Source organism: Haemorhous mexicanus, chromosome 6 (genome assembly GCF_027477595.1).
Source record: "Haemorhous mexicanus isolate bHaeMex1 chromosome 6, bHaeMex1.pri, whole genome shotgun sequence".
Taxonomy (NCBI): domain Eukaryota; kingdom Metazoa; phylum Chordata; class Aves; order Passeriformes; family Fringillidae; genus Haemorhous; species Haemorhous mexicanus.
The window spans coordinates 64,188,296-64,209,662 of NC_082346.1; the positions used below are offsets into that span (position 1 = coordinate 64,188,296).

Sequence of the window (21,367 nt, forward strand, 5' to 3'; positions counted from 1 at the left end):
GCCGTGGCCCCATGTGTCCATCAGGCACCCATCAATGATTTACTGCTGCTCTGAAGAGCTGTTTGTGCTCCGGGCAGCCCCGGCGGCCCCGGCCAAGGTCAGCGCTCCATTTGGCAGGGAAGGGATGGATGCCAAAGGGGACAGGGGATGGGAGTCCAAGGCAGGGAGAAACAGAGCCCCCTTGGACCCCAGCAGCTCCTGACCCCACAGCCCCCTTGGACCCAGCTTCACCTGACCCCAGATCCCCCTTGGACCCCAGCAGCTCCTGACCCCACAGCCCCCTTGGAGCCCAGCAGCTCCTGACCCCAGAGCCCCCTTGGACCCAGCTTCACCTGACCCCAGAGCCCCCTTGGAGCCCAGCAGCTCCTGACCCCAGAGCCCCTTGGACCCAGCTTCCCCTGATCCCAGAGCCCCCTTGGACCCAGCTTCACCTGACCCCAGAGCCCCCTTGGACCCCAGCAGCTCCTGACCCCAGAGCCCCCTTGGACCCCAGCTTCCCCTGACCCCAGAGCCCCCTTGGAGCCCAGCAGCTCCTGACCCCAGAGCCCCCTTGGAGCCCAGCAGCTCCAGGGGCTCATCCTGAGCATTGCTGCTCCCACCAGAGGAGCCCACAGCAGCTGGGGACAAATCATCCCACGTTTCCACAATTTGGGTTGGATCTTAAAGCCCATCTCACTCCATTCACCACTTCCACACCTACCTCACCCCCCTCTGGAACCCCAGGGGTGCCAGGGCTGCTGCCAACAGCCCCTGCCTGGGGTTTGACTCACAGCAGGGCTGAAAACCCCTTTGGGGACAGCGGGAATCACTTCCCACAGGGGTCACCTACACAGCCTAAAACCACTCCTGGGAGCACCAAGACGGCCTAAAACCACTCCTGGGAGTACCAACACAGCCTAAAACCACTCCTGGGAGCACCAACATGGCCTAAAACCACTCCTGGGAGCACCAACATGGCCTAAAACCACTCCTGGGAGCACCAACACAGCCTAAAACCACTCCTGGGAGCACCAACATGGGCTAAAACCACTCCTGGGAGCACCAACATGGCCTAAAACCAGTCCTGGGAGCACCAACATGGGCTAAAACCAGTCCTGGGAGCACCAAGACCAGGATGCTGGGGCTGGATCAAGCCAGGCACCTGACACCAAGGGTTCCAAAGGTGCCAGTGCTGCCAGGCAGGATTGGTGCAATTCCTCTGCTTTTTGAAGCCACCGCCGTGCCCTCCCCCCATGCCTGCCCAAAAGAGAATTGATTTTCATGAAATGGACTGAGGCAGCCTCCAGGAGGATCCATAGCTGGGCTAATATTTGCCTAATGGGCTCCCACAAATAGCTCATTAATCCCTTTGTGTTTATTAATGGCACACAGGAGCCAGACAGCTGCAGCCAATCTCCCTGTGTCCCTGAGCTCCCAGAGATCCCAGGTTTTGGGGTTTCCAATCTCCCCGTGTCCCTGAGCTCCAAGGGACCTCCAATTTTGGGCTCTCCAAGCTCCCTGTGTCCCTGAGCTCCCAGAGATCCCAGATTTTGGGGTTTCCAATCTTCCTGTGTCCCTGAGCTCCCAGGGACCTCCAGTTTTGGGCTCTCCAAGCTCCCTGTGTCCCTGAGCTCGCAGAGATCCCAGGTTTTGGGGTTTCCAATCTCCCTGTGTCCCTGAGCTCCAAGGGACCTCCAATTTTGGGATCTCCAAGCTCCCTGTGTCCCTGAGCTCGCAGAGATCCCAGGTTTTGGGGTTTCCAAGCTTCCCAGATCCCTGAGCTCCCAGGGACCTCAGATTTTGGGCTCTCCAAGCTCCCTGTGTCCCTGAGCTCCCTGGATCCCTGAGCTCCTAGGCTCTCCAAGCTCCCTGTGTCCCCAAGTTCCCAGGGACTTCAGATTTTGGGGTTTCCAAGCTCCCTGTGTCCCTGAACTCCAAGAGACCCTAGATTTTGGGCTCTCCAAGCTCCCTGTGTCCCCAAGCTCCCCAGATTTTGGGGTTTCCAAGCTCCCTGGGCCCCCGGGCACGTTGCTGTGGTCCCTTATCCCTGTAGCCCTTCACTTTGGTCACTCCCTTTTTTCTCCCCACTTCTCCCCAAGCCTCTCCTTCCCCCTCCCTCATTCCATCCCACTTCCCAGGTCTAAAAACCCCATTTTGGGGGCTGCACAGTGAACCAGCACTGGACACCAGCTCTGAAACCACCACAGGCTTTATCCCAGTCTGGTTCCCTGGGGAGTCTCACTGGAAAGGTGTCACTGAGTGCTCTGGCACCCATGGGACAGCCTGGAGCTGGCACCATGCCCCCAAAAGCCTTGAAAGCTCCCAGATTTGGTGATGGATTGGGAATCCATCCTGTGTGACAGCAAACAGTTCATTTATGTGTTTATTTGCTTATTTAGCTGTAAATTAATATCAGAGTTCAGGAACATTCTTGTAAACCTGTGAGTGAGCAAATGCATTTGAGGGCTTGAAAAATCATGGTGCATTACTGCAGTGTATTTTTCCAGGTGGGATTTTGGGGTGAGCTCCTTTGGCAGGGAAAGTCTGTGGATATATATTTATATTTTTTTTATTATTTACATATATATATATATATATATATATATATATACATATATATACACATTTTTATATATTATATATATATATATAATATAATATATATAGAGATAGAGATAAAATCTATCTATATATAAAATATATAAAGTATATGTATTTATATATATATATGATATATATTGATAATTATCTATAGAATATATATTATTTTTATATATATATCATTTGGTCATTTATATATAAAACCTGAGCAACCTGGGCTAGTGGAAAGTTTCCCTGCCCACGGCAGGGGTTTGGAAGTAGATGGTTTTTAATGTCCCTTCCAATCCAAACCATTCTGGAATTCCATGATTCCTGCTGCCCTCCCTCCCTTCTCTGCAGCAGGAGAAGGCATAATTTCATTTTGGTTTGGTTGGAAGGGCAGCTTTCAGTGGGACCTTTCCCAGACACCATTTCCCTGGGAAGCAGCAGCTGTGGATCTCCGGGGGTTTCCCCTGCCAGCCCCACACGCTGCTCCCAGCCCGTGGCACAGAGGAAAGGAGGTGTCTGAATGGTGACAATGCCACCCCCAGCTCTCACCCAGCAGGGTCACCCTGCTCCAGAAGTATTTATCCCTCAGGAATTCAGCAAAGCCCTCTGGAAGAACCCAGATCATCACCAAACTGAATTTCCGGAAAAGGTGGCCCTGAAATGCCATCATTCCCTGGGATGTGCAGGACACCTGAACGGGCTGAGGGGACACCAAGGCCAGGTGAGGCTCAGGGATGTGCCCCAGCCCAGGTGATTTCCTGGGGTGAACACGGTGCCCAAGCCACCCACCGTGGGTGGTGTGGAACCCTAACCTGGGGTCCTGCACTTCCAAGAGGGAATTTTCTCCATGTTTAGACCCCTCCCTCCCTCCCTTCCCAGGCTCTGGGGAAACTGGGACTGTCCCAGGAGCCCAGGTTTCATTAGAGCAGACTGGGAGGGGAAGAGCTGGCTCACCCTTCCCCAGGGCTGTGTCTGGGAGCTAGGGCAAGGCAGGAGGGAGGAATCACAGCTTTGGGGACGAATCTGAGCCACCCCAAAATGTCCCTTGCTGCCCTGGAAGCTCCCAAACCTCTGCCCCATCCCTGGAGATGACCAAGGCCAGGCTGGATGGAGCTTGGAGAAACCTGGGATAGTGGAATGAGTCCCTGCCTCTATCAGGGGGGTTGGATGGTCTTGAAGGTCCCTTCCAACCCAAATAATTCTGAGATTTTAGGGTTCTAGACCATTTTGGGGCCTCACTCCAGCAGCAGGTACAGCAGCCCTCCCCTCCAGGACAGGACCTGTGTCTGGGATTATCAGGGCAAGCCTCATCACCAAAACCTCAATCCATTCTCCCATGAGCTCACATTTTCATGGCACCCTCAAAATCCCTGGGCTCCTACCCCAAGCATCCCTCAGCAGCTGGACCTGGCCCTCTCCCCTTCCAAACCAAGCTGTTTATGAGCTCTGTGAGCACAATAAACCAAAAGCAGCTGTGGCTACGACCTCCTTTTATGTGATTCCTTTTTTCCTTCCTCTGAATTTTTATGATCCAGATATAAAGCCCTGGGAAAGAGAGGTTTAAAGGAGAACCCTGACACCCATTACTGCAGGGGCATGAAATGCAGAGCCCTGACTCTCATCCATCCCAGGAGATTATTTCAATCCAATCCAAAATGATTTCAATGATCCAAATGATTTCAATCCAAATCCAATGGGGTTTTTTTTTTTGCTTATTTTTAAAGAAAATACTAAAAATAAAGCTCCTGGAAGCCAGGGATGGGCAGTGAAGGAGAAATCCCAGGTGCTCCTTTTTCAGCCTTGCCCACCTCATGTTTGCACAATTCTGCCCTGTGCCAACATTTCTTTGTCCAAGGCCTTCCCTGAAGGAAGGAAAAGGGTGAAGGATGCTGCGGGCATCCCAGGAAAACCCTGGGAAATTGTCACCTCCCTGCCACCCCTCTGCCACCCTGCTTGTGGCAGCACTCCCAGCCGCTCCAGCAGCACTTGCTGTATTTAAAATTAATGCATTTTCTGCAGAAGAATCAGAGTCCTGCTGTGTTATCCCGGCCAATAAACCCAGTCCTGGCTCAGCCCAGATCCCATCCTGCTCCAAAGCCCAGGGACAGATGCCTCCATCTCCAGCCATGATCTTCTGCATTGTAGGGCTCCCCCTTTGCACCTTTCCTGGTGAAAACTCAGCCCTTGCACCCCTTGTTCTCAAGGGTTTCCCTAATTTTGGTGCTTTGCTGAGTCTAGGGTCTCCTCTTTGGAGAGGAGACCCCAGACTCAGTCATCCCAGCTAATCAAGCCCCCCCAGCCAGCTCCCCTGATTTATGGAATCCCAGAATGGTTTGGGTTGGAAGGGACCTTAAAGCTCATCCAGTGCCACCCTTGCCATGGCAGGGACACCTCCCACTGTCCCAGGGTGCTCCAAGCCCTGTCCAGCCTGACCTTGGGCACTTCCAGGGATCCAGGGGCAGCTCCAGCTGCTCTGGGCACCCTGTGCCAGGGCCTGCCCACCCTCACAGCCAGGAATTCCTTCCCAATATCCCATCTAACCCTGGTCTTTGGCAGTTTGAATCCATTTACACCCCAAAATCCTTCCATTTACCTCCCAAATCCTCCCATTGGGTGTGGCAGCACATCCCACACCCCTGATTTCCACAAACCCTCAGCACACACTTGGAGCAACTTGTTTTATGGCAACAGTGATTAGAAAGATGCTGCCCTGAAGAAAAGAAGGGTTTGGGCTGTCAGAGCAGGAATTCAGGGCTCTCTCCAGACTCCTTGGAGTCTGGAGCTCCCCAGGGCTTACCCCAACACCAACTCCTTGGCTTATCACCCCCAAACCAAAAATCCCCCCCAAAATAAAACTAAAAAAAAAAAAAAAAAAAAAAAAACCAAAAAACCAAAGTCTCCAATTTTGTGCTGTGGATGTGAGGAAAGAGCTGCAGCATCCCTCCCTGGAGCAGCCAGGACTCCTGTGCTCTGCCAGGGCAGCTGTCCCTGGGTGAAGGCTGGTACCACCTCCTCACCCTCCTCACCCACAGTGGGGATTTTCCCCTCTTTCCAGCAATATTCCCAGTGCCTGAGGCTTTCCCAGTTTCTCAGGACCATGGAATGCTGCTGCAGACATGGATCTGCCCAGCCAGTGCTCCTAGAAGCTGATCAGCTGAACAAAGTAAATAAATAACCCTCCCAGTTTTTTTTTTCCAAATATAAACCCCTGGTTTTAGGTATAATCAGGACAGGTTCCAAGGCACAAAAAGCCTTTCCCATTCCTCCCTCTCCAAGCTCAGCAAAGAGCCCTACCTGCAGAGCCAGCTTGGATTTATCACATTCCCATGGCTGTGTTTATGACAGGGCTGGATCTCAAGCTGTTACATGAAGAACACCAGGCCTGCCCTCCCTTGAGCTAGCCTTCACACCCAGCCTAAACCTAAACCTAATCCACATCTCATCCCTCAGACACCCCAATTACCCCGTGCAGGGATTGCTCCTACCAGCTCCTGGAATTCTGCTGCTCCGTCCACACACCATGGAGAGATCCTTTCCTCCCCAGCCATGCCAGGAAAGGACAACACATCTGTGGGACCAGCAGAATCCCATCCCAGAGCTGCCCCATCCCAGAGCTGCCCCATCCCAATGGCGTGGGAAGCTCCCCACACAAGTGCCCAGGCCAGCCGGGTGGGGTGAGCCTGGAGAAGACATTTAATTACACAGGGCTGGGTGTTTTTCCAGTTGCAGAAGCCCAGCTGATTATTCCCTCCCTGTGCCAGGTGCCATTAGTGCTGCTTGACTACTAATTGGCAATTAATAATATCTTTGCATGATGCAAATGGGTTCTAAACAACATTGCAGATCGATTATTTGGACGCCTTCAGGTTTGCAAAGTGCAGCAGTGTTTGGGGGCTTGGATGATGTATTTTTTTTTTTTTTCTGAGCTGGAAAAGTGGGTGTTTAGGGGTGCAAAAGGATCATTCCACAGCACCTGTGGATTCTTTGCTTCTTTTTTGCCAGAGTTGGGATTAAATGGCGAGATGGAATTTCTTGTTGGGACTGAGACGTTTATCAGCTCTTATCTCTGTCACAGTCTCACCAACCCTGAGTTCTGCAGCACTTCACTCTAACAAACTAAAAATGGAGCCCCATCTCTCTCTCTCTGCGAGGCCTTTTAAGGATCAATTGTCCAATTAAGAAATGACCCCTCAATTATTTTCACTTTTAACCCAATAACCAGCAACCATGGCTGCCATGGGGACTTTTTTATCCAATTACACAAAACCACCCAAACCCATGGAGAAGGAGGTAAAGAAGAAGGAGCAGCCTCCACCCTAAAACCTCCATCTTGTTTTATATCTATTGCTATATTCTAAACCCCAAACTCTGAGTTTCCCACCCTGTGATGTCACACACTTCTATTCAAACTCCACACCCACAATCCCAGTTCTGTCATTCCATTCTGGAAGCTCCTCCACAGCCTCAGGTCAATGCAGTGTTCTGTTGGGGGTCAGAGCCTCGGCACAGAAAGCCCAAAATTCCCAGCAATTCCCAGGGTTCCAAGAAGCCCCCAGCAGGAGTGGGCAGCTCAGGGAATGCCTGGCTGGGGAATTTCCCTGGCTGACCCACGGGATGGGTGCAAGGGCTGCGGGGCAGGGTTGGGGTGCTGCTGCCCAGCTGATGAAAGGCCACTGGGACGTGTCTGTCTGCCCATGGACGGAACATGCCAGGCTGGTCCTGCTCCAGGTGCCACAGGGGAGGAGGGAATGACATTAAAAACAGCCTCAAATCCCAACTGGAGCGGCGGCTGAGCGGGATGGAAGGCAGCATGCACGGAGGGAGCTTTGCTTATGCTAATGGGGGAGAAGAGTCTGCAAACAGCTCCAGGTGAGAAGATTGGGCTGGGATTTTCCATGGGCAGGCAGCCAGCCCCAATCCCTTTTATCTGCTCTCGGGAATGTCTGATTCCTGGGGGGATGGCTGCCCCTCACCCCGAGGCTCTCCAGCATCCTTGAGTTGCAGCATCCATGGGCCCCATTCCCCAGGTTGGGGTTTTTTGGGGAATTTGGCTGCCCCTGAGCACCTCATTCCTGCAGACATCTGCAGGAGACTGGGAAGAAGCTGGATAAGCAGCACAGGCTCCACCCACAGTGTACCACAGGATTTGGGGTTATTTTGGGAAGGGCAAGAAACACAGCATCATTTTGTTTTCTATTTCCAGGGGCTTTCATGGGGGGGAATTGTGCAGAGAGGTCCTTTCCCCTCCACAGCCCCATCCCAGCAGGATCAGCTCCCTTGGGGTTGTAAATAAAAACCATGGTGGTGGCAACCCCTCCTGAGCCATTTACCTGCTTTAAATCCATCAGGATACAAAGCTGAGGTGATTTTTCATAGCACAAGCTACTTACAGTCCAAGCTGTGTTTCCACACTGTCATTCCCTTTAATTTTGGGGGGTCAGATAGCTCCTGTCAGCCCTGCTAACTCTGCTGGCTGCCCAGCAAGTCTTGCTCTGGGCTTACAGAGGCATCTCAAGGAAAGATAAGCAAAATAAAGGAACTACACACACCAAAAGAAAAGAAGAGGCTCCCCAAATGCAGTGGGAACACCTGCCTGGAATTCTGTCTCCCTGACTCCAGGACTGGTTTTGCAATCAGATCTCCCAGAGAATGAACTCACACAAAGAACATGGAAAACCAGCAAAGGCCCCATTTTTCCCCTATCTGGGCAATTCCCAGAGATGGATTTGCAGACCTGGAGAGCAGGAAAATATAAGTCACTTGTGCAGTGGGCTGTGTGATGCTGTCAAGTGCTCAGGGAGATCTTTCAGGGAAGGGAAAACGAGTTGGGAACAGAGCAAAAGTAATTTTTTCCCTGTTTCTGCCCAAAAGCTTTTCCAGACACTGAGCAGACCCTGCTCAGAGAACACCTCAATAAACACTTTCCTTCCCAGGCTACACATGAACTTCTCACAAAAAAAAAATCTGTGTTCCTTTGATGAATCATTTGCATTCAAGGTAATTAAACTTTAATCAGCAAAGCCAAAGAAAATGAGAGGTTTTTTTTCTCCGGCAGAGATGAGATAGAGCTGGACCTGATTCCTATCAAACCCAACACTGCCCAGCTCTTCCAGGTCTCCCCATCTCTTGTGGGAAACAGGGTGAGGAAGAACAAAGGCTGCTAGGAAACAGCAGGATAATCCATGGGTTTTCCAAGTGAAATGGCAGCACTGAGTTTGTGGGGATAAAAATTCCCTGCTCCTCCCTGTCTGCTTTCTGGTGCCTCACCTGCAAACCCTCAGTGCTGGAAAAACCCTCCCCACCCAGGCAGGGCAGCCGAGGGCAGGGGAGCTGCTTATTGCCTGGGCTGGCTGGTGGGAATGAGGCTTCTCCCTTTCCCTTTCTGTTCCTTCCCTTTCTCCATCCCCATCCTTGTCCCCATTCCCATCAGATTCCCAGTCCTACGCTTGTTCCTGTCCCCATTCCTGTCCCCATCTTTATCCTGTTCCCATCCCTATGCTCATTCTTTATCCTTGTTCCCATCCTTATCCTTGTTCCCATCCCCATTTCTGTCACCATTCCCATCCCTTCTCCATGTTCATCCCCATCTTTATGTTTGTCTCTGTCCCTATTCCCATCCCTATCCTCATTCCCATTTCCATCCCTATTCCTTTTCCCATCTCTATTCCAATCCCTACATCTGTTCCTATCCCAAATCCCTTTTCCCATCTCCATTTCCTCATTCATTCCTGTATCCATTCCCATCCCTTTCCCAGTGGGGGGACAGACCCTCTCCTCCCTCTCCTCCTCTCCCCAACTGGAGTGGTTGTACGTTTTTTAGCCAGCCCTGGTTTTTATCAGGATTTCAGTTAAATCCCAGGTTTCCAGCTGAATTCCAGCTTTTCTTGGTGAGGACAAAGCTGTGTAGGGCTCAGCCAGGCTGTGGGACCCAGCTCAGACACTTCCCTAAGGGATAAAAGCAGAGATGGATGATCCTGATCTGGTGGGTGACATCCCTGCCCATGGGATCCCTTCCCACCCAGACCACCCTGGGGTTCCAGGAGTCTGTGAAGAGCACGGATATGGAACAAAACCAGCCCTGGGGACAGTTTGCAAACCAGCAAGAATTCCTCCTGTTCCCTGCAATCCTCAGCACACTTCCCCCTCTGCTAATAACTCACTGGGATGTCACAATAACAGCCTGCACCCTTCCTGTGGGTGCAGCTCCTCTGCCAGGGACAATGGCTGGAAAAATAACTTCAATCCTTACATTTTAGGGCTAAAATTGCATCTTAGTAGGGAAAAAAGCTGGGATGGACCCTGGATCTTCTGCTGGGAGCAGTGTGGGTCCCCCCTGTCACCCAGTGCATGGACAGGGGACTGTGGGAAATAAGCTGATAGGCCAAGAAATGTTTATAATGCATTGTAATTAAGAAATGGTTGGCTTCTGATTGTAATAGTATGAAATATATATATATATATATATAAAAATCTGTATTGTCTCACCCTTCACATGAAACTAAAAATAAAGTTTTTAAAATGCCTCTCAGTTGCCCCATCTCTGGGTCAGAAAATAACTTAACCCAACAGGGGACCAGGAGCTGGGCCTCTCTGCAGAAAGAGTGATGTTTTTGGGGGTGGGTGATGGGGATATTTATGGGATGGAGGTCCCCAAAGTTTGCTTTGCAGGAAAGATGGGGGAGAGGGCTTGCTGTGAAGGGAAGGGAAGAGAGGAGGAGGAAATGCAAACTAATTAACTAATAAATATGCTGGGTTGGCTCGGGGCAGCAGGAGAGCAATCCAGAGGGCTGACTCACTCTGACTCAGGCAGAGGAGTGGGATGGAATCTGGCTCAGGAGCATCTCCTGCCTCAGCCACGCTGCCAGGACACAGGGACTGATCCCAAACCTGCCAGGGCCGAGCATCCTGTGGGGACCTTCTTGATGTGGGCTTTGCTTTCTTTGGAGAAATCACTCTCTAGAGGGAAACAAAGCTAAATTCACCAGCTGGAGCAAGCAGCTGAAATGGAGTCAGGCTTTAGGATGCAATTCCCTGTCTCTCCATTTCCACCTCAAAATCAGGACGGGTAGGAAATCCCCCTCCACACAGCTAAAGCAGCTGTGGCTGTGGGAGGAGGTGATGGTGTCACCAGATTTGGGATCCCAAACATGAATCCCAAAGCCATCAAAAATGCCCAGAGCCAGCAGGATGACCAAAGGGAACATGGAGTCATAGAATCCCAGGATGCTTTGGCTTGGAAGGCACCTTCCAAGATGAGAAAGATCTTCTCATTCCACCTCCTGCCATGGGCAGGGACACCTTCCACTATCCCAGGTTGCTCCAAGTCCTGTCCAGCCTGGCCTTGGACACTTCCAGGGATCCAGGGCAGCCACAGCTTCTCTGTGCCAGGACCTTCCCATCATCAAAGAGAAGAATTCCTTTCCAATATCCCATCTGACCCTGATCTCAATGAAGTCATTCCCTGGGTCCTGTCCCTCCATCCCTTGTCTCCAGTCCCTCTCCAGCTCTCCTGGAGCCCCTTTAGGCCCTGCAAGGGGCTCTGAGCTCTCCTGGGAGCCTTCTCCTCTCCAGGTGAACATTCCCAGGATGGCTCCAGAGCAGAGGGGCTCCAACCCTTGGAACAACCCCATAACTTTCCCTAGACGTGTTCCAGCAGTCCCACATCTTTCTGATGCTGGGGACACCAGAGGCAGCTCTGCAGGTGGGGTCTCACCTGAGTGCACCAGACAGAGGACGAGGATCCCCCCTTTCCCTGCTGCCCCCGCTGTGGGCTCAGCCCAGCACCCAGCTGCATTTTGGGCTCCCAACCCACATGGGCGCCTCACACTGAACTCCTCACCCCCCAACACCCCCAAATCCTTCTCCTCAGCGTTTCCCTCCCTCCATTCTCTGCCCAGCCCGTGTAGGGATGGCTCTGAGGGGATGGAAGGAGCTGGGCCTGCCGGGGAGGCCGTGCAGGGATGGCTCTGAGAGGATGGAAGGAGCCAGGCCTGCCGGGGAGGCCGTGCAGGGATGGCTCTGAGAGGATGGAAGGAGCTGGGTCCCGCAGGGAGGCCATGCAGGGATGGCTCTGAGGGGATGGAAGGAGCCGGGCCCTGTGGGGAGGCCGTGCAGGGATGGCTCTGAGGGGATGGAAGGAGCCAGGCCTGGCGGGGAGGCCGTGCAGGGATGGCTCTGAGGGGATGGAAGGAGCCGGGCCCCACGAGGAGGCCATGCAGGGATGGCTCTGAGGGGATGGAAGGAGCCGGGCCCCACGAGGAGGCCGTGCAGGGATGGCTCTGAGGGGATGGAAGGAGCCGGGCTCGGTGGGGAGGCCGTGCAGGGATGGCTCTGAGAGGATGGAAGGAGCTGGGTCCCGCAGGGAGGCCGTGCAGGGATGGCTCTGAGGGGATGGAAGGAGCCAGGCCTGGCGGGGAGGCCGTGCAGGGATGGCTCTGAGGGGATAGAAGGAGCCGGGCCCGGCGGGGAGGCCGTGCAGGGATGGCTCTGAGGGGACGGAAGGAGCCGGGCCCCACGGGGAGGCCGTACAGGGATGGCTCTGAGGGGATGGAAGGAGCCGGGCCCCACGAGGAGGCTGTGCAGGGATGGCTCTGAGGGGATGGAAGGTGCCGGGCCCAGCGGGGAGGCCGTGCAGGGATGGCTCTGAGGGGATGGAGGGAGCTGGGCCTCGCGGGGAGGCCGTGCAGGGATGGCTCTGAGGGGATGGAAGGAGCCGGGCCCTGCGGGGAGGCCGTGCAGGGATGGCTCTGAGGGGACGGAAGGAGCCGGGCCCGGCGGGGAGGCCGTGCAGGGATGGCTCTGAGGGGACGGAAGGAGCCGGGCCCGGCGGGGAGGCCATGCGGGCCCGGCGTGTTGGAGCAGGCCGCCGGGGAGGTGCTGCCTTCCCCCGGCTCCTGCTCGCCCCGGCTTCGCCCTGTTCCTGCCCGATGACTGCCTGGGATTGCTTCACCCCACACGCTCCAGCCCTGGGGCAAAAGTTCCCCTTGGCACCCACTGCCTGCTCCCCACAGAGCCGCCCCGGGGACAGGCATGGCCGTGGATCCGGCAAGGCATGGGGGATGTGGGAGCATGGCCTGAGATGTGGGCAAGGGCATCACATCTCTGCACCCCCAATTCCAAGAGGCTGTCCCAAAATTTTTGGAGGAGATGAGGCTCCTCCATCAGAGCCTTGATATTTCCCCCTCTACCCCACAGAAGTAACAGTGTGCTCTTGGAGAGATAAGTTCAGTGAGACAATCCTACCCTCAGCACAGGCATGAAGGAAAAGGGAGAGAAAAAGATTCTGCAGTCAGCTTAGGTTTTTTCCCACCCCCAGAGGCTTTTGCATAGACTGTCTTTCTTTTTTTTTTTTAATTTTATTTGTTCTCGCTCCCTTTTTTCTTTTTCAAAATATTTTCAACCGACGCGTTACTGAAGTCGTTTGCCTCCTGACAAAACCTGGGCTGCCTGCCAGCACATATTTCTGATAATTCATCCATTATTAAATGAAATCAAAGATAGGAGTTAAAAAAAAAAATAAAAAGCCATGGGAGTGCTTGCATTCGAGAGAGAGAGAGGCTGTTTACAGCTGGGCTGGGAGTTTCTTCCATGGCAAAAAGATCTCCCTAGGGAAAACCAACCCCAAACGCCTGCCCCGCTCCTCACACTGCAAACATCTCTGTGTCGCCATGCTAAAACCCAGGGATTCTACAGAGCTTTTCTGCCTGGTTAAAGGTGATTCCATCCTGACTTGGGTGGGTGCTGCTGGATGTTCCCCTTCCTCAGGGAGAGCCTGCAACCCCTGGCCAGAGACAGCACGACTGGATCAGCCGGTCCTCTCCAAACCGGAGCGAGAGGAAAATCTGATGGAGAGGGAGGGGCCCAGCAATTACAGTCTTTTCTTTTTAATAACCCTCTCTGCTTCCCCGAGTCCGTATTTACATCCTTGGCACCAAAGTAGTAATTAAAGTCTCTCCACTCAGGTCTAAACAACAGCAGACCCTCCTGTCATTAAAAGAGGAGGCAAAGCTGAAAATAAACCTGATTTTTATGGCTTTGGAGCCTCAAACTTCTCTCTATCAGCTGGCTGGGCAGCAGGTTTTAGGGTCACACCTCAGTGCTTTGCTAGGACATGGATAAGTGCATCCATCTTCATGGGATGCTGGGTGTGGAAAACTATGTGGAAAACTCCTCCATGCCACTGGTCCCTTCTTGTGCCATTTTTTTGGCCATTTCCACTGCCCATGATGGAATTAATGGGCCTTGGGGTCTGCAGGCACCAGCTAAAGGACTGAGCCGTGGTCATGCCAGGAGCTGCTCAAACCCTCTTGCTTTAAAGAAGCTATCAAAAAAACCTGTGAGAAAATTAATTATTCACTTAGACTGCTAATTAAGCTGATTTGCTCTGTGAGGGCATTGAAGGAAATGAGCTGGAGAAGCTCTTAATTGTTTAAAAAGAGCAATTCTACAAACACTCCTCCCAAGCTGCTCTGCTTGCCAAGAGGGCCAGGTCCCGTGTTCCACCAGGCTCAGAGGAGTTTCACAGAGTCATGGAATGGTTTGGCTTGGAAGAGGCATTAAAGACCACCTTGTTCCATCCCCTGTCATGGGCAGGGACACTTCCACTACCCCAGGCTGCTCCAAGCTCTGTCCAACCTGGTCTTGGGCACTTCCAGGGATCCAGGGGCAGCCACAGCTGCTCTGGGCACCGTGTGCCAGGTCCTCCCCACCCTCAAAGCCAGGAATTCCTTTCCAATATCCCATCTATCTATCCCTGCCCTCTGGCAGTGGGAAGCCATTCCCTGGGTCCTGTCCCTCCATCCCTTGTCCCCAGTCCCTCTCCAGCTCTCCTGGATCCCCTTTAGGCCCTGCAAGGGGCTCTGAGCTCTCCCTGGAGCCTTCTCTTGTCCAGCTGGACACCCCTAGCTCTCCCAGCCTGGCTCCAGAGCCTTGGAGCACCTTCATGGCCTCCTCTGGACTCACTCCAAGAGTTTGACAGTATCTGTGCCAACATCAGTCTTGCAGATGATTTCATATAAGGAAAGATCAGCCACGAAACATAAAGTTCTACCGAGCCCTTGTCCCCAGAGTGTGTGACCCAATGGAATCCAGAGGAGATCCCTGACAAAAACACCCGAGGAACACCTGCCTTACACACATATAAAACCCCAAAGGCCACAGGCAGCTTGGAATTCAGCAATCTCAGCTCATTGCTCAGGTTATGGAAGCTTGGAAGCAACAGGCACCAAGACCCTAAGTCAAGACCCTCAGGTGCTGTGGAAAATGGAGCTCTGGGTGCCCTGTGCCAAGGGAATGGGATCTCCCAGCACCTTCCAGCTGCGGGGCACAGGATGGGAGCAGAGGTGACCCCAGGACCTCATCCAGCCTCCTACAGCAAGGAGTGGTGCCCTGCCCACACCCAGCCTTGCCCTCCCACTCCCACCACCATTTCACTTCAATCCCACTTCACCGGGACCTTCCCCTCTCGTCCTGTAGGGGTTGGTGGAGGAAAACTCGCTGTGTCACATGGCAGAGAACAAAAGGAGCTGTTTTTAACCCAGTGGATTTGTCTGTGACAGGAACAGGGCGATGCCACACCAGCCTCGCTTCTCCCACGGGAATCAGTCAGGCACAAACACGGTGGGTTTGCTGACAAGGAGCACATCCCATCCGCTCCAACCCTTCCACCTCTGGCAGCTCCCAGGATGGGACAAATCTGGGGCTTGGTGCAGGAAAAAGATGGAAATCACACCAACAAAACCAAGGGAAAATCCAAGATCCAAGCAAACAGCATTGCACTGGGAGCTCGGGGTTTTCCCGAGACCATACCATCCTCCGCAAGAATTCCCAGGCATCTTCACCATTCCTGGCACAGCTCTTGTGCCAGAAAATGCCATGATAAAGGCAAAACATGGCCACAAGGAGCATGGCTGCCAATGCTTGGCCAACAGTGTCCTCAGCAGGAGAAGGCAAAACTTTCTGACACTGAGATCCTCTGCTGAGTTTCCAGCAGGTGGGAAGGATTTCACAAGCCATGGGAAACACCTGGATAGGCACCTCTCAGTCAACACCACAGCCCCACACCTCCAGTGTCCCCACCAGTACCAGGTCACCGCCTGCCCCACCACTCCCTTCCATCCCCAACACCACTGAAACAGGCCCTCGCTTTCCTACCTGGTGCTGGGAACATCTATGAGTCAGGTTCCTCCAGCAGCTCCATGGCGAGCTCGGCGTTGTCTCAGCACAGCTGGAAGATAAGGCCACCAAGAGAAAAGCTCAGTGTCCCTGCAGAGGTGGCGTTTCTCAGGGAAGGTTCCTCCTGCGTGGCCGCTGGGAGCCCATCCCGCGGGAGCCGTGGGGCTCTCCACGTCCTCCTGGGCTGGTGAGGCACCGGGATCCCTGGGAATTGTGCTCTGCTTGGAAGGACCAACCCTTTTTGACTGGTGTCCAAGCCCAAAGCGCATGTTCTTACCTGCTCGGTGGAAGACAGGGGAAGGCTGGACCACCTTTCCGAGAAACACATGGATCTCAGCAGGGTGTGGATGTCCTGCTCCTCACCCAGATGTTGCTTAGGAGAAAAGGGGGCTGTGAAGTTGTGGGAATTTGGAGAAAAGAGGTCGGAGGTGCAAACGCTCCTGCGGCTGGAGCCAGGAGGGCTCTGCCGGTTGGTTCACAGCAGAGCTGTGATCAACAGGGATGGGGATGTCAAGCTGGGACTTGTCTCCTCGGCAAGGAGAGGGAACAGCAGAGATTACTAAGCAATGCAGGAATGTGGTTTGTTTAATATGAGCCATCAACACAGAAGAGTAAAATAATGACAGATGTGTAATCACATTTCCTGAGTCTAAAACCATGAGATCGAGAATTTAAACACCAGTTTTCCCAAGATCAAGAAGAGGAGCCGTTTGGCTAAGAACTGATTTGGTTACTAATTTCCTTGGCATTAAATCAGCTGTTTCCCCAATCTCTTGACAGGCTTTGCTCCAAGGACAGGGCTGGTCCCTGGCTTGCTTTGATGTGAGGGTAAGCAGAGAGGGAAGATGCTTTGGAAACAGGGATTCACCAACTGACCGAGCTGGCCTGGATCAGAGGCTCCTCAGCGTTGCTTAATTGATTTATTTTAATGAAAGATGGCAAGATAAATTTCACATGGATCTTTATCGGGCGAGCGGTGAATGGTGGGAGACACAAATCCAGAGCTGGGTTAAGCCAACCTTCCAAGGGCAGGATGGGGGAAAGGGGAGCCCTTTCCCCATCATGGAAAGCCAGAATTTCTGCAAGGTTGGATTGCAGAAAACACGTGGCTTGAGGGACACCAGACCTGTAACCCACCAAGAGTGGGGGATGAAATCTCTGCTCAGCCCCTGGACATGGCCCTGTCCCAGAGGTCATGGGCGCAGGACCTGCAAGGGAGCGGTTCCATGGTGGGGTAGGGCTGGGAGGGAACGGTGTCATTTGCTTGTCAGATGTTTCCATTCGTCTCTTGAGATCAAAAGTGGGAAAAACACCAAGTAGGGAAGGTGCTGCTGGCACAGGAGCTGGCCTTAGAGGGACTCCAATCTGCCTCTCTTCTGGATTTGGGAAGTGTGTTCTCTCTCCAAAAGGAAAGGCTGAGAGACCAGGGGGTGTTCACCTGGAGGGGAGAAGGCTCCAGAGATCCCTTCCAGGGCCTAAAGGGCTCCAGGAGAGCTGGAGAGGGACTGGGGACAAGGGATGGAGGGACACAATAAGGAGGAAGCACTTCCCACTAACAGATTGGATACTGGGAAGAAATTCTTCTCTGTGAGGGTGGTTTAGGGAGCTGGGACAGCCAAAACAGAGGTGCCCAAGGATGCAGGACCATTCTCCCAGGTCATGGAAGACACAAAACCATTTAAGGCCTAACAGGGAGAATAAAGAATGAAACATATGTATTTATTTTGTATTTTCCTTCATGTCCCTGTGTTGGAACTCACCAGTGCTGGTGGGATTCATCCCTGCTCACATCTGGAAGAGCTGTGCTGACCCTTCAGCTGATGGTGTAGAGGTGCCATCAGCTCACACCTCCCTGCTGTGAGTCTGGGAATGTTCCTACATTTCCAGGTAATTGAACAAAGTGGTTCCTTCCCTGAAGGTTCTCAACGAGCAGCATCCCCGTATCCATGACCACATCCCTGCTTTCCTCCCTGGCTTTATTAGAGCCCATGAAGCTGCTGTCTCCTGCCACAGGAAAGGCAGCTCCTTCCCCTAAATGGACTTTAATTAGCTTAACTCCCTGCTAGGAGCTATTTTAGTGACACACATGCTCCAGTTAAGTCATGGTTTCACCCCAAATTGTGCAGGACTTGGACAGGACTTGTCCCTGGCTGGTGGGACCATGTCCAGCCTGGGGAACTGGGGAGCAAATGGCCAGTACTGGGGTGGTATTGCTGGTCATTGCATAAGATCATGGAATCCCAGGATGGTTTGGGTTGGAAGGGACCTCAAAACCATCCCTTCCTTCCTCCTGCCAAGGGCAGGACACCTTCCACTACCCCAGGCTGCTCCAAGCCCTTTCCAACCTGATCTGGAGCACTTAACATGGCCTTGAACTCTTATGATGCAAACAGATAACTTGAAAAATAGGAAAAAAATCCCATGCAGCGGATTTGGGAGTCTGTGGAAGCATTCATGGAGCAGCCGTAGGAGGCAGAACAAACTGCCAGCCCTGCCTGTGTGGAGCAGCTCACGCCGTGCCCAGAGCACTGACGGGTTCCTGGGAGCGTGGTGGCCTCCGTCCAGGGCTGCCATTCCGTTGTCACTCGGAGTCACCTGGGAAGGGGGGGATGCAGATGGGCTGAGTCACCCCCTCCCAGCTGTGCACAGGAGTCTAGACGGCGGCTGATGTGGAGACATCTCCTCTCGAGATACCTGCGCCACGTCCCCACATCAAAGGGCCCTCAGCTGCTCCAGTGAGGATGTAATTAAGCCACCCCACGGCAAGAGTTTCTCTCAGGGCTGGCTGATCTCCCTGCATAGCTCTGTTGGTCGGGGTGGTGGCCTTTGTGACCCTCCCAGGGGGATTTGGTGGCCCTAGCAGGGTCTCCTGTCCCACAGTTCATGGGAATCGTGGCTGTTTCATGCTGACCCTGCTCTAAAGGTCAGAACCCAAAATATTTTACAAGCCATCCTTGCTCTGCTCCAGCTCCTTGGCAAGGAGAGGGGCCCTGTGGAAGGACAGGTGTCAGGAGCTCCTTAAACCCTTTTTCCTGACAAATAGCCCCAAAAGCCAAGGAACAGCCTGGGCAGACTCTGGGAAGAGCAGGAGGAAGCTGAAGCCTGGAAATCCTTGCAAACACCAGCACAGCCTGCCAGCAACTTGCTCCATAGGTGAGCATTGAAATGCAGCAGGATGGAATTTTCAGTTCAGGGAAAGCCCAGGAAAGCAGACACATAACCAGAGGAACCAGCTCTGTGTCACTCCTTGCTGTGAAGAACATCAGAATCTCGTTTTTACCTGTGCAAAAAAGCCCCAAGAAACCCAATGCCTTGCAGGTGGGAGGTGCTGGATGGTGTTTCCCCCTTTTAGTGTGGATTTGTGCAGCTGGACTGTTGGACACAGCCAGCAGCTGATGGAAAAAAAAAGAGAGAAAATTGGCACGAACAAGAATTTAAGCTCTGGTGGGCACAAACAAGAATTTAAGCTCTGGTGGGCAGGGAAAAAGGATCCCACCATGGATTCTACCTGCAGCACCAGCAGGGCCAGGTGTAATGTTGCCTTAATAAAGGCAGGGAGGGGCTACTCAACTTGCTGTTAAAACCTAAGCTCCATAGAATATCCATAAAGCTCACATTAAAGGATTAAAGACTGGCAGGAAGATCCCACGAGGCAGCTGTCCTCCAAAAAAAAAAAAAACCCACTCCATGAGGCAGAGCACTGCTGCTGTAGTCTAAACTACAAACTTAAAGAAAATAAATTTATTAAAGGTGAATTTTTTTAAAAGCTGCCCAGCTGGCTCTGCAGATGGATTACCCTCCAAAAGGGGATTATTTGGTGATGTTCTCCCCCATACAGGACTTCAACAATCTGAGCCTTAAGTGACATGTCACAGAATCCCAGAATGGTTTGGGTTGGAAGGGACCTTAAAAATCATCTCATCCCACCCCCTTTCCATGGGCAGGGACACCTTCCACTATCCCAGGCTGCTCCAAGCCCTGTCCAACCTGGCCTTGGACACTTCCAGGGATCCAGGGGCAGCCACAGCTGCTCTGGGCACTCTGTGCCAGGGTCTCACCATCCTCACAGGAAGAATCAAAGCTGTCCTTGTGCAGCCCTGATGGACTTATGGTCATCTTCCCTCATCTTGGAATTGATTTTCCATTTTCCAAGAGAAGAGCTTCCCCTCTGTTTTTTCCTTTCTCTATCCTCTGTTTAATCCAAACTCAAGTGTGAACACAATTTGGGCTCCTGCAGCTGCACAACAGCCTCATTTCCCAACAGAGACTTACCTGGGAAGTGTGGTGGGATTAAAAAAGAACACCCCTTTGAAATGTGGAAACCTTGCTTTAAGCTGGATAAGGATTTAAGGTTAGGAATATTCTAGGAGTGAGCCAATGCAAAGTGACTGTTATGATTCATTCTGTCTCCAGTCTGATCTGGAAGTCGCTGCAGATGTAGATGGTGGGTGACATTGAGATGAGAGGGACAACACAGATGCAAAGAGAATAAAAGATGCAGTGACATGATTTTATGGGCTAGATAATATTCTACAGAATATAATAATACATGGAATAATAATATATCCCCTGCCCAGGCAAGAGTTCACCCATGCATTCATCCCATGGGATGCTGGACAGAAAACAAGAGCTGGGCATTAACATCCCTTATCCAGGAGCACGAGGGGCTGAGGGACAGCAATTATTCACTCATTATTCAATTATTTCACTCCACGGGGTGAGCAGGAGAACCTCTGGCCCGATGCTGTGCCCCCAGAGCCACTGCCCTTCCTCCCACAGCTTTTGCAGGTCTGCTCCTCATAGAGGAGCAAAACACCAGCTTGACTTTGAGGCAGGAGGAATTACCCAACCTGACTGCCCTGAGCAGTTCCAGGGCACTGCAAATGCAGGAACTTGTCAGAGCTGCAGTTGATTTGCAGATTATTTATTTGCTTATTAGATCACATTTGGCTGATGGCTGCTGTGATCCTCCAGAGCACGAGCTCAGAGATCTCCCCTGGAGACCCACCAGCGTCTGGCTTGGTGGCCAGCTCTGAGGCATCCCTAATTAACCAGTTTTGCATTTCTAATTGAGCTCTGGAAGTCAGCCAGCAAGAGCAAGAGGCGTTCACCTGGCTGCCACCCTTTGATGACAGCAGTGGAGGTGAGGAGGAGGTGGTGGCGTGCCTGAAGCTGTGCCATGTGTCCTGTCACAGCCCCAACCTGCTGAGACCTCCTGTGGGCTCAGAGCTTGGCTCAGCCTGGAGGTGTGTGGTGGAAAAAGGTCCTTCATTCCTCTCCCACTGCCTCTCCTGGCATGGGGTGGGGTGGAAGGGACTCTCAAGGTGAGCAGAGCTTTGCACAAAGTGTCACCACACTGTTTGCCAAGGGGATTGCTTTGTGTCAGCTCTGGAGGGACATTCCAAACTCTGCCTGCATCAGAGCTGCTGTACAAATGGAGGGACCTGCTTGGGAAAGCTTTCTCTGCCTGGAAAAGCTTGCCCACCACTCTGGTGCCTCAGGCGCCTCTCCTCATGCCACCAACAGTATCTTCTCCAGGGCCCTGATGTTCCTTCCCAAATCCTGTTCTTCCCATCCCACCTTTTTCCTGCACCACCAACAAACAGGTTCTTCTCCAAGGATCTGA

At 52.7% G+C, this 21,367-nt stretch overlaps 1 protein-coding gene across 5 annotated transcripts in view; it reads right to left on the reverse strand.

Annotated features, from left to right (window-relative positions):
* The window catches only part of FRMD6 (FERM domain containing 6), a 46,605-nt gene extending 30,359 nt beyond the window's left edge, over positions 1-16,246 (reverse strand). For 3 of the 5 annotated variants that reach the window (XM_059850665.1, XM_059850671.1, XM_059850664.1), the window contains exon 1: positions 15,721-15,953. The gene's annotated coding sequence lies outside the window, so the exon portion shown is untranslated. Of the gene's footprint in view, positions 1-15,720; positions 15,954-16,018 lie in introns of those variants that run through there. The other 2 variants (XM_059850669.1, XM_059850667.1) reach the window with 1 other exon arrangement.
* Positions 16,247-21,367: the final 5,121 nt, after the last annotated feature.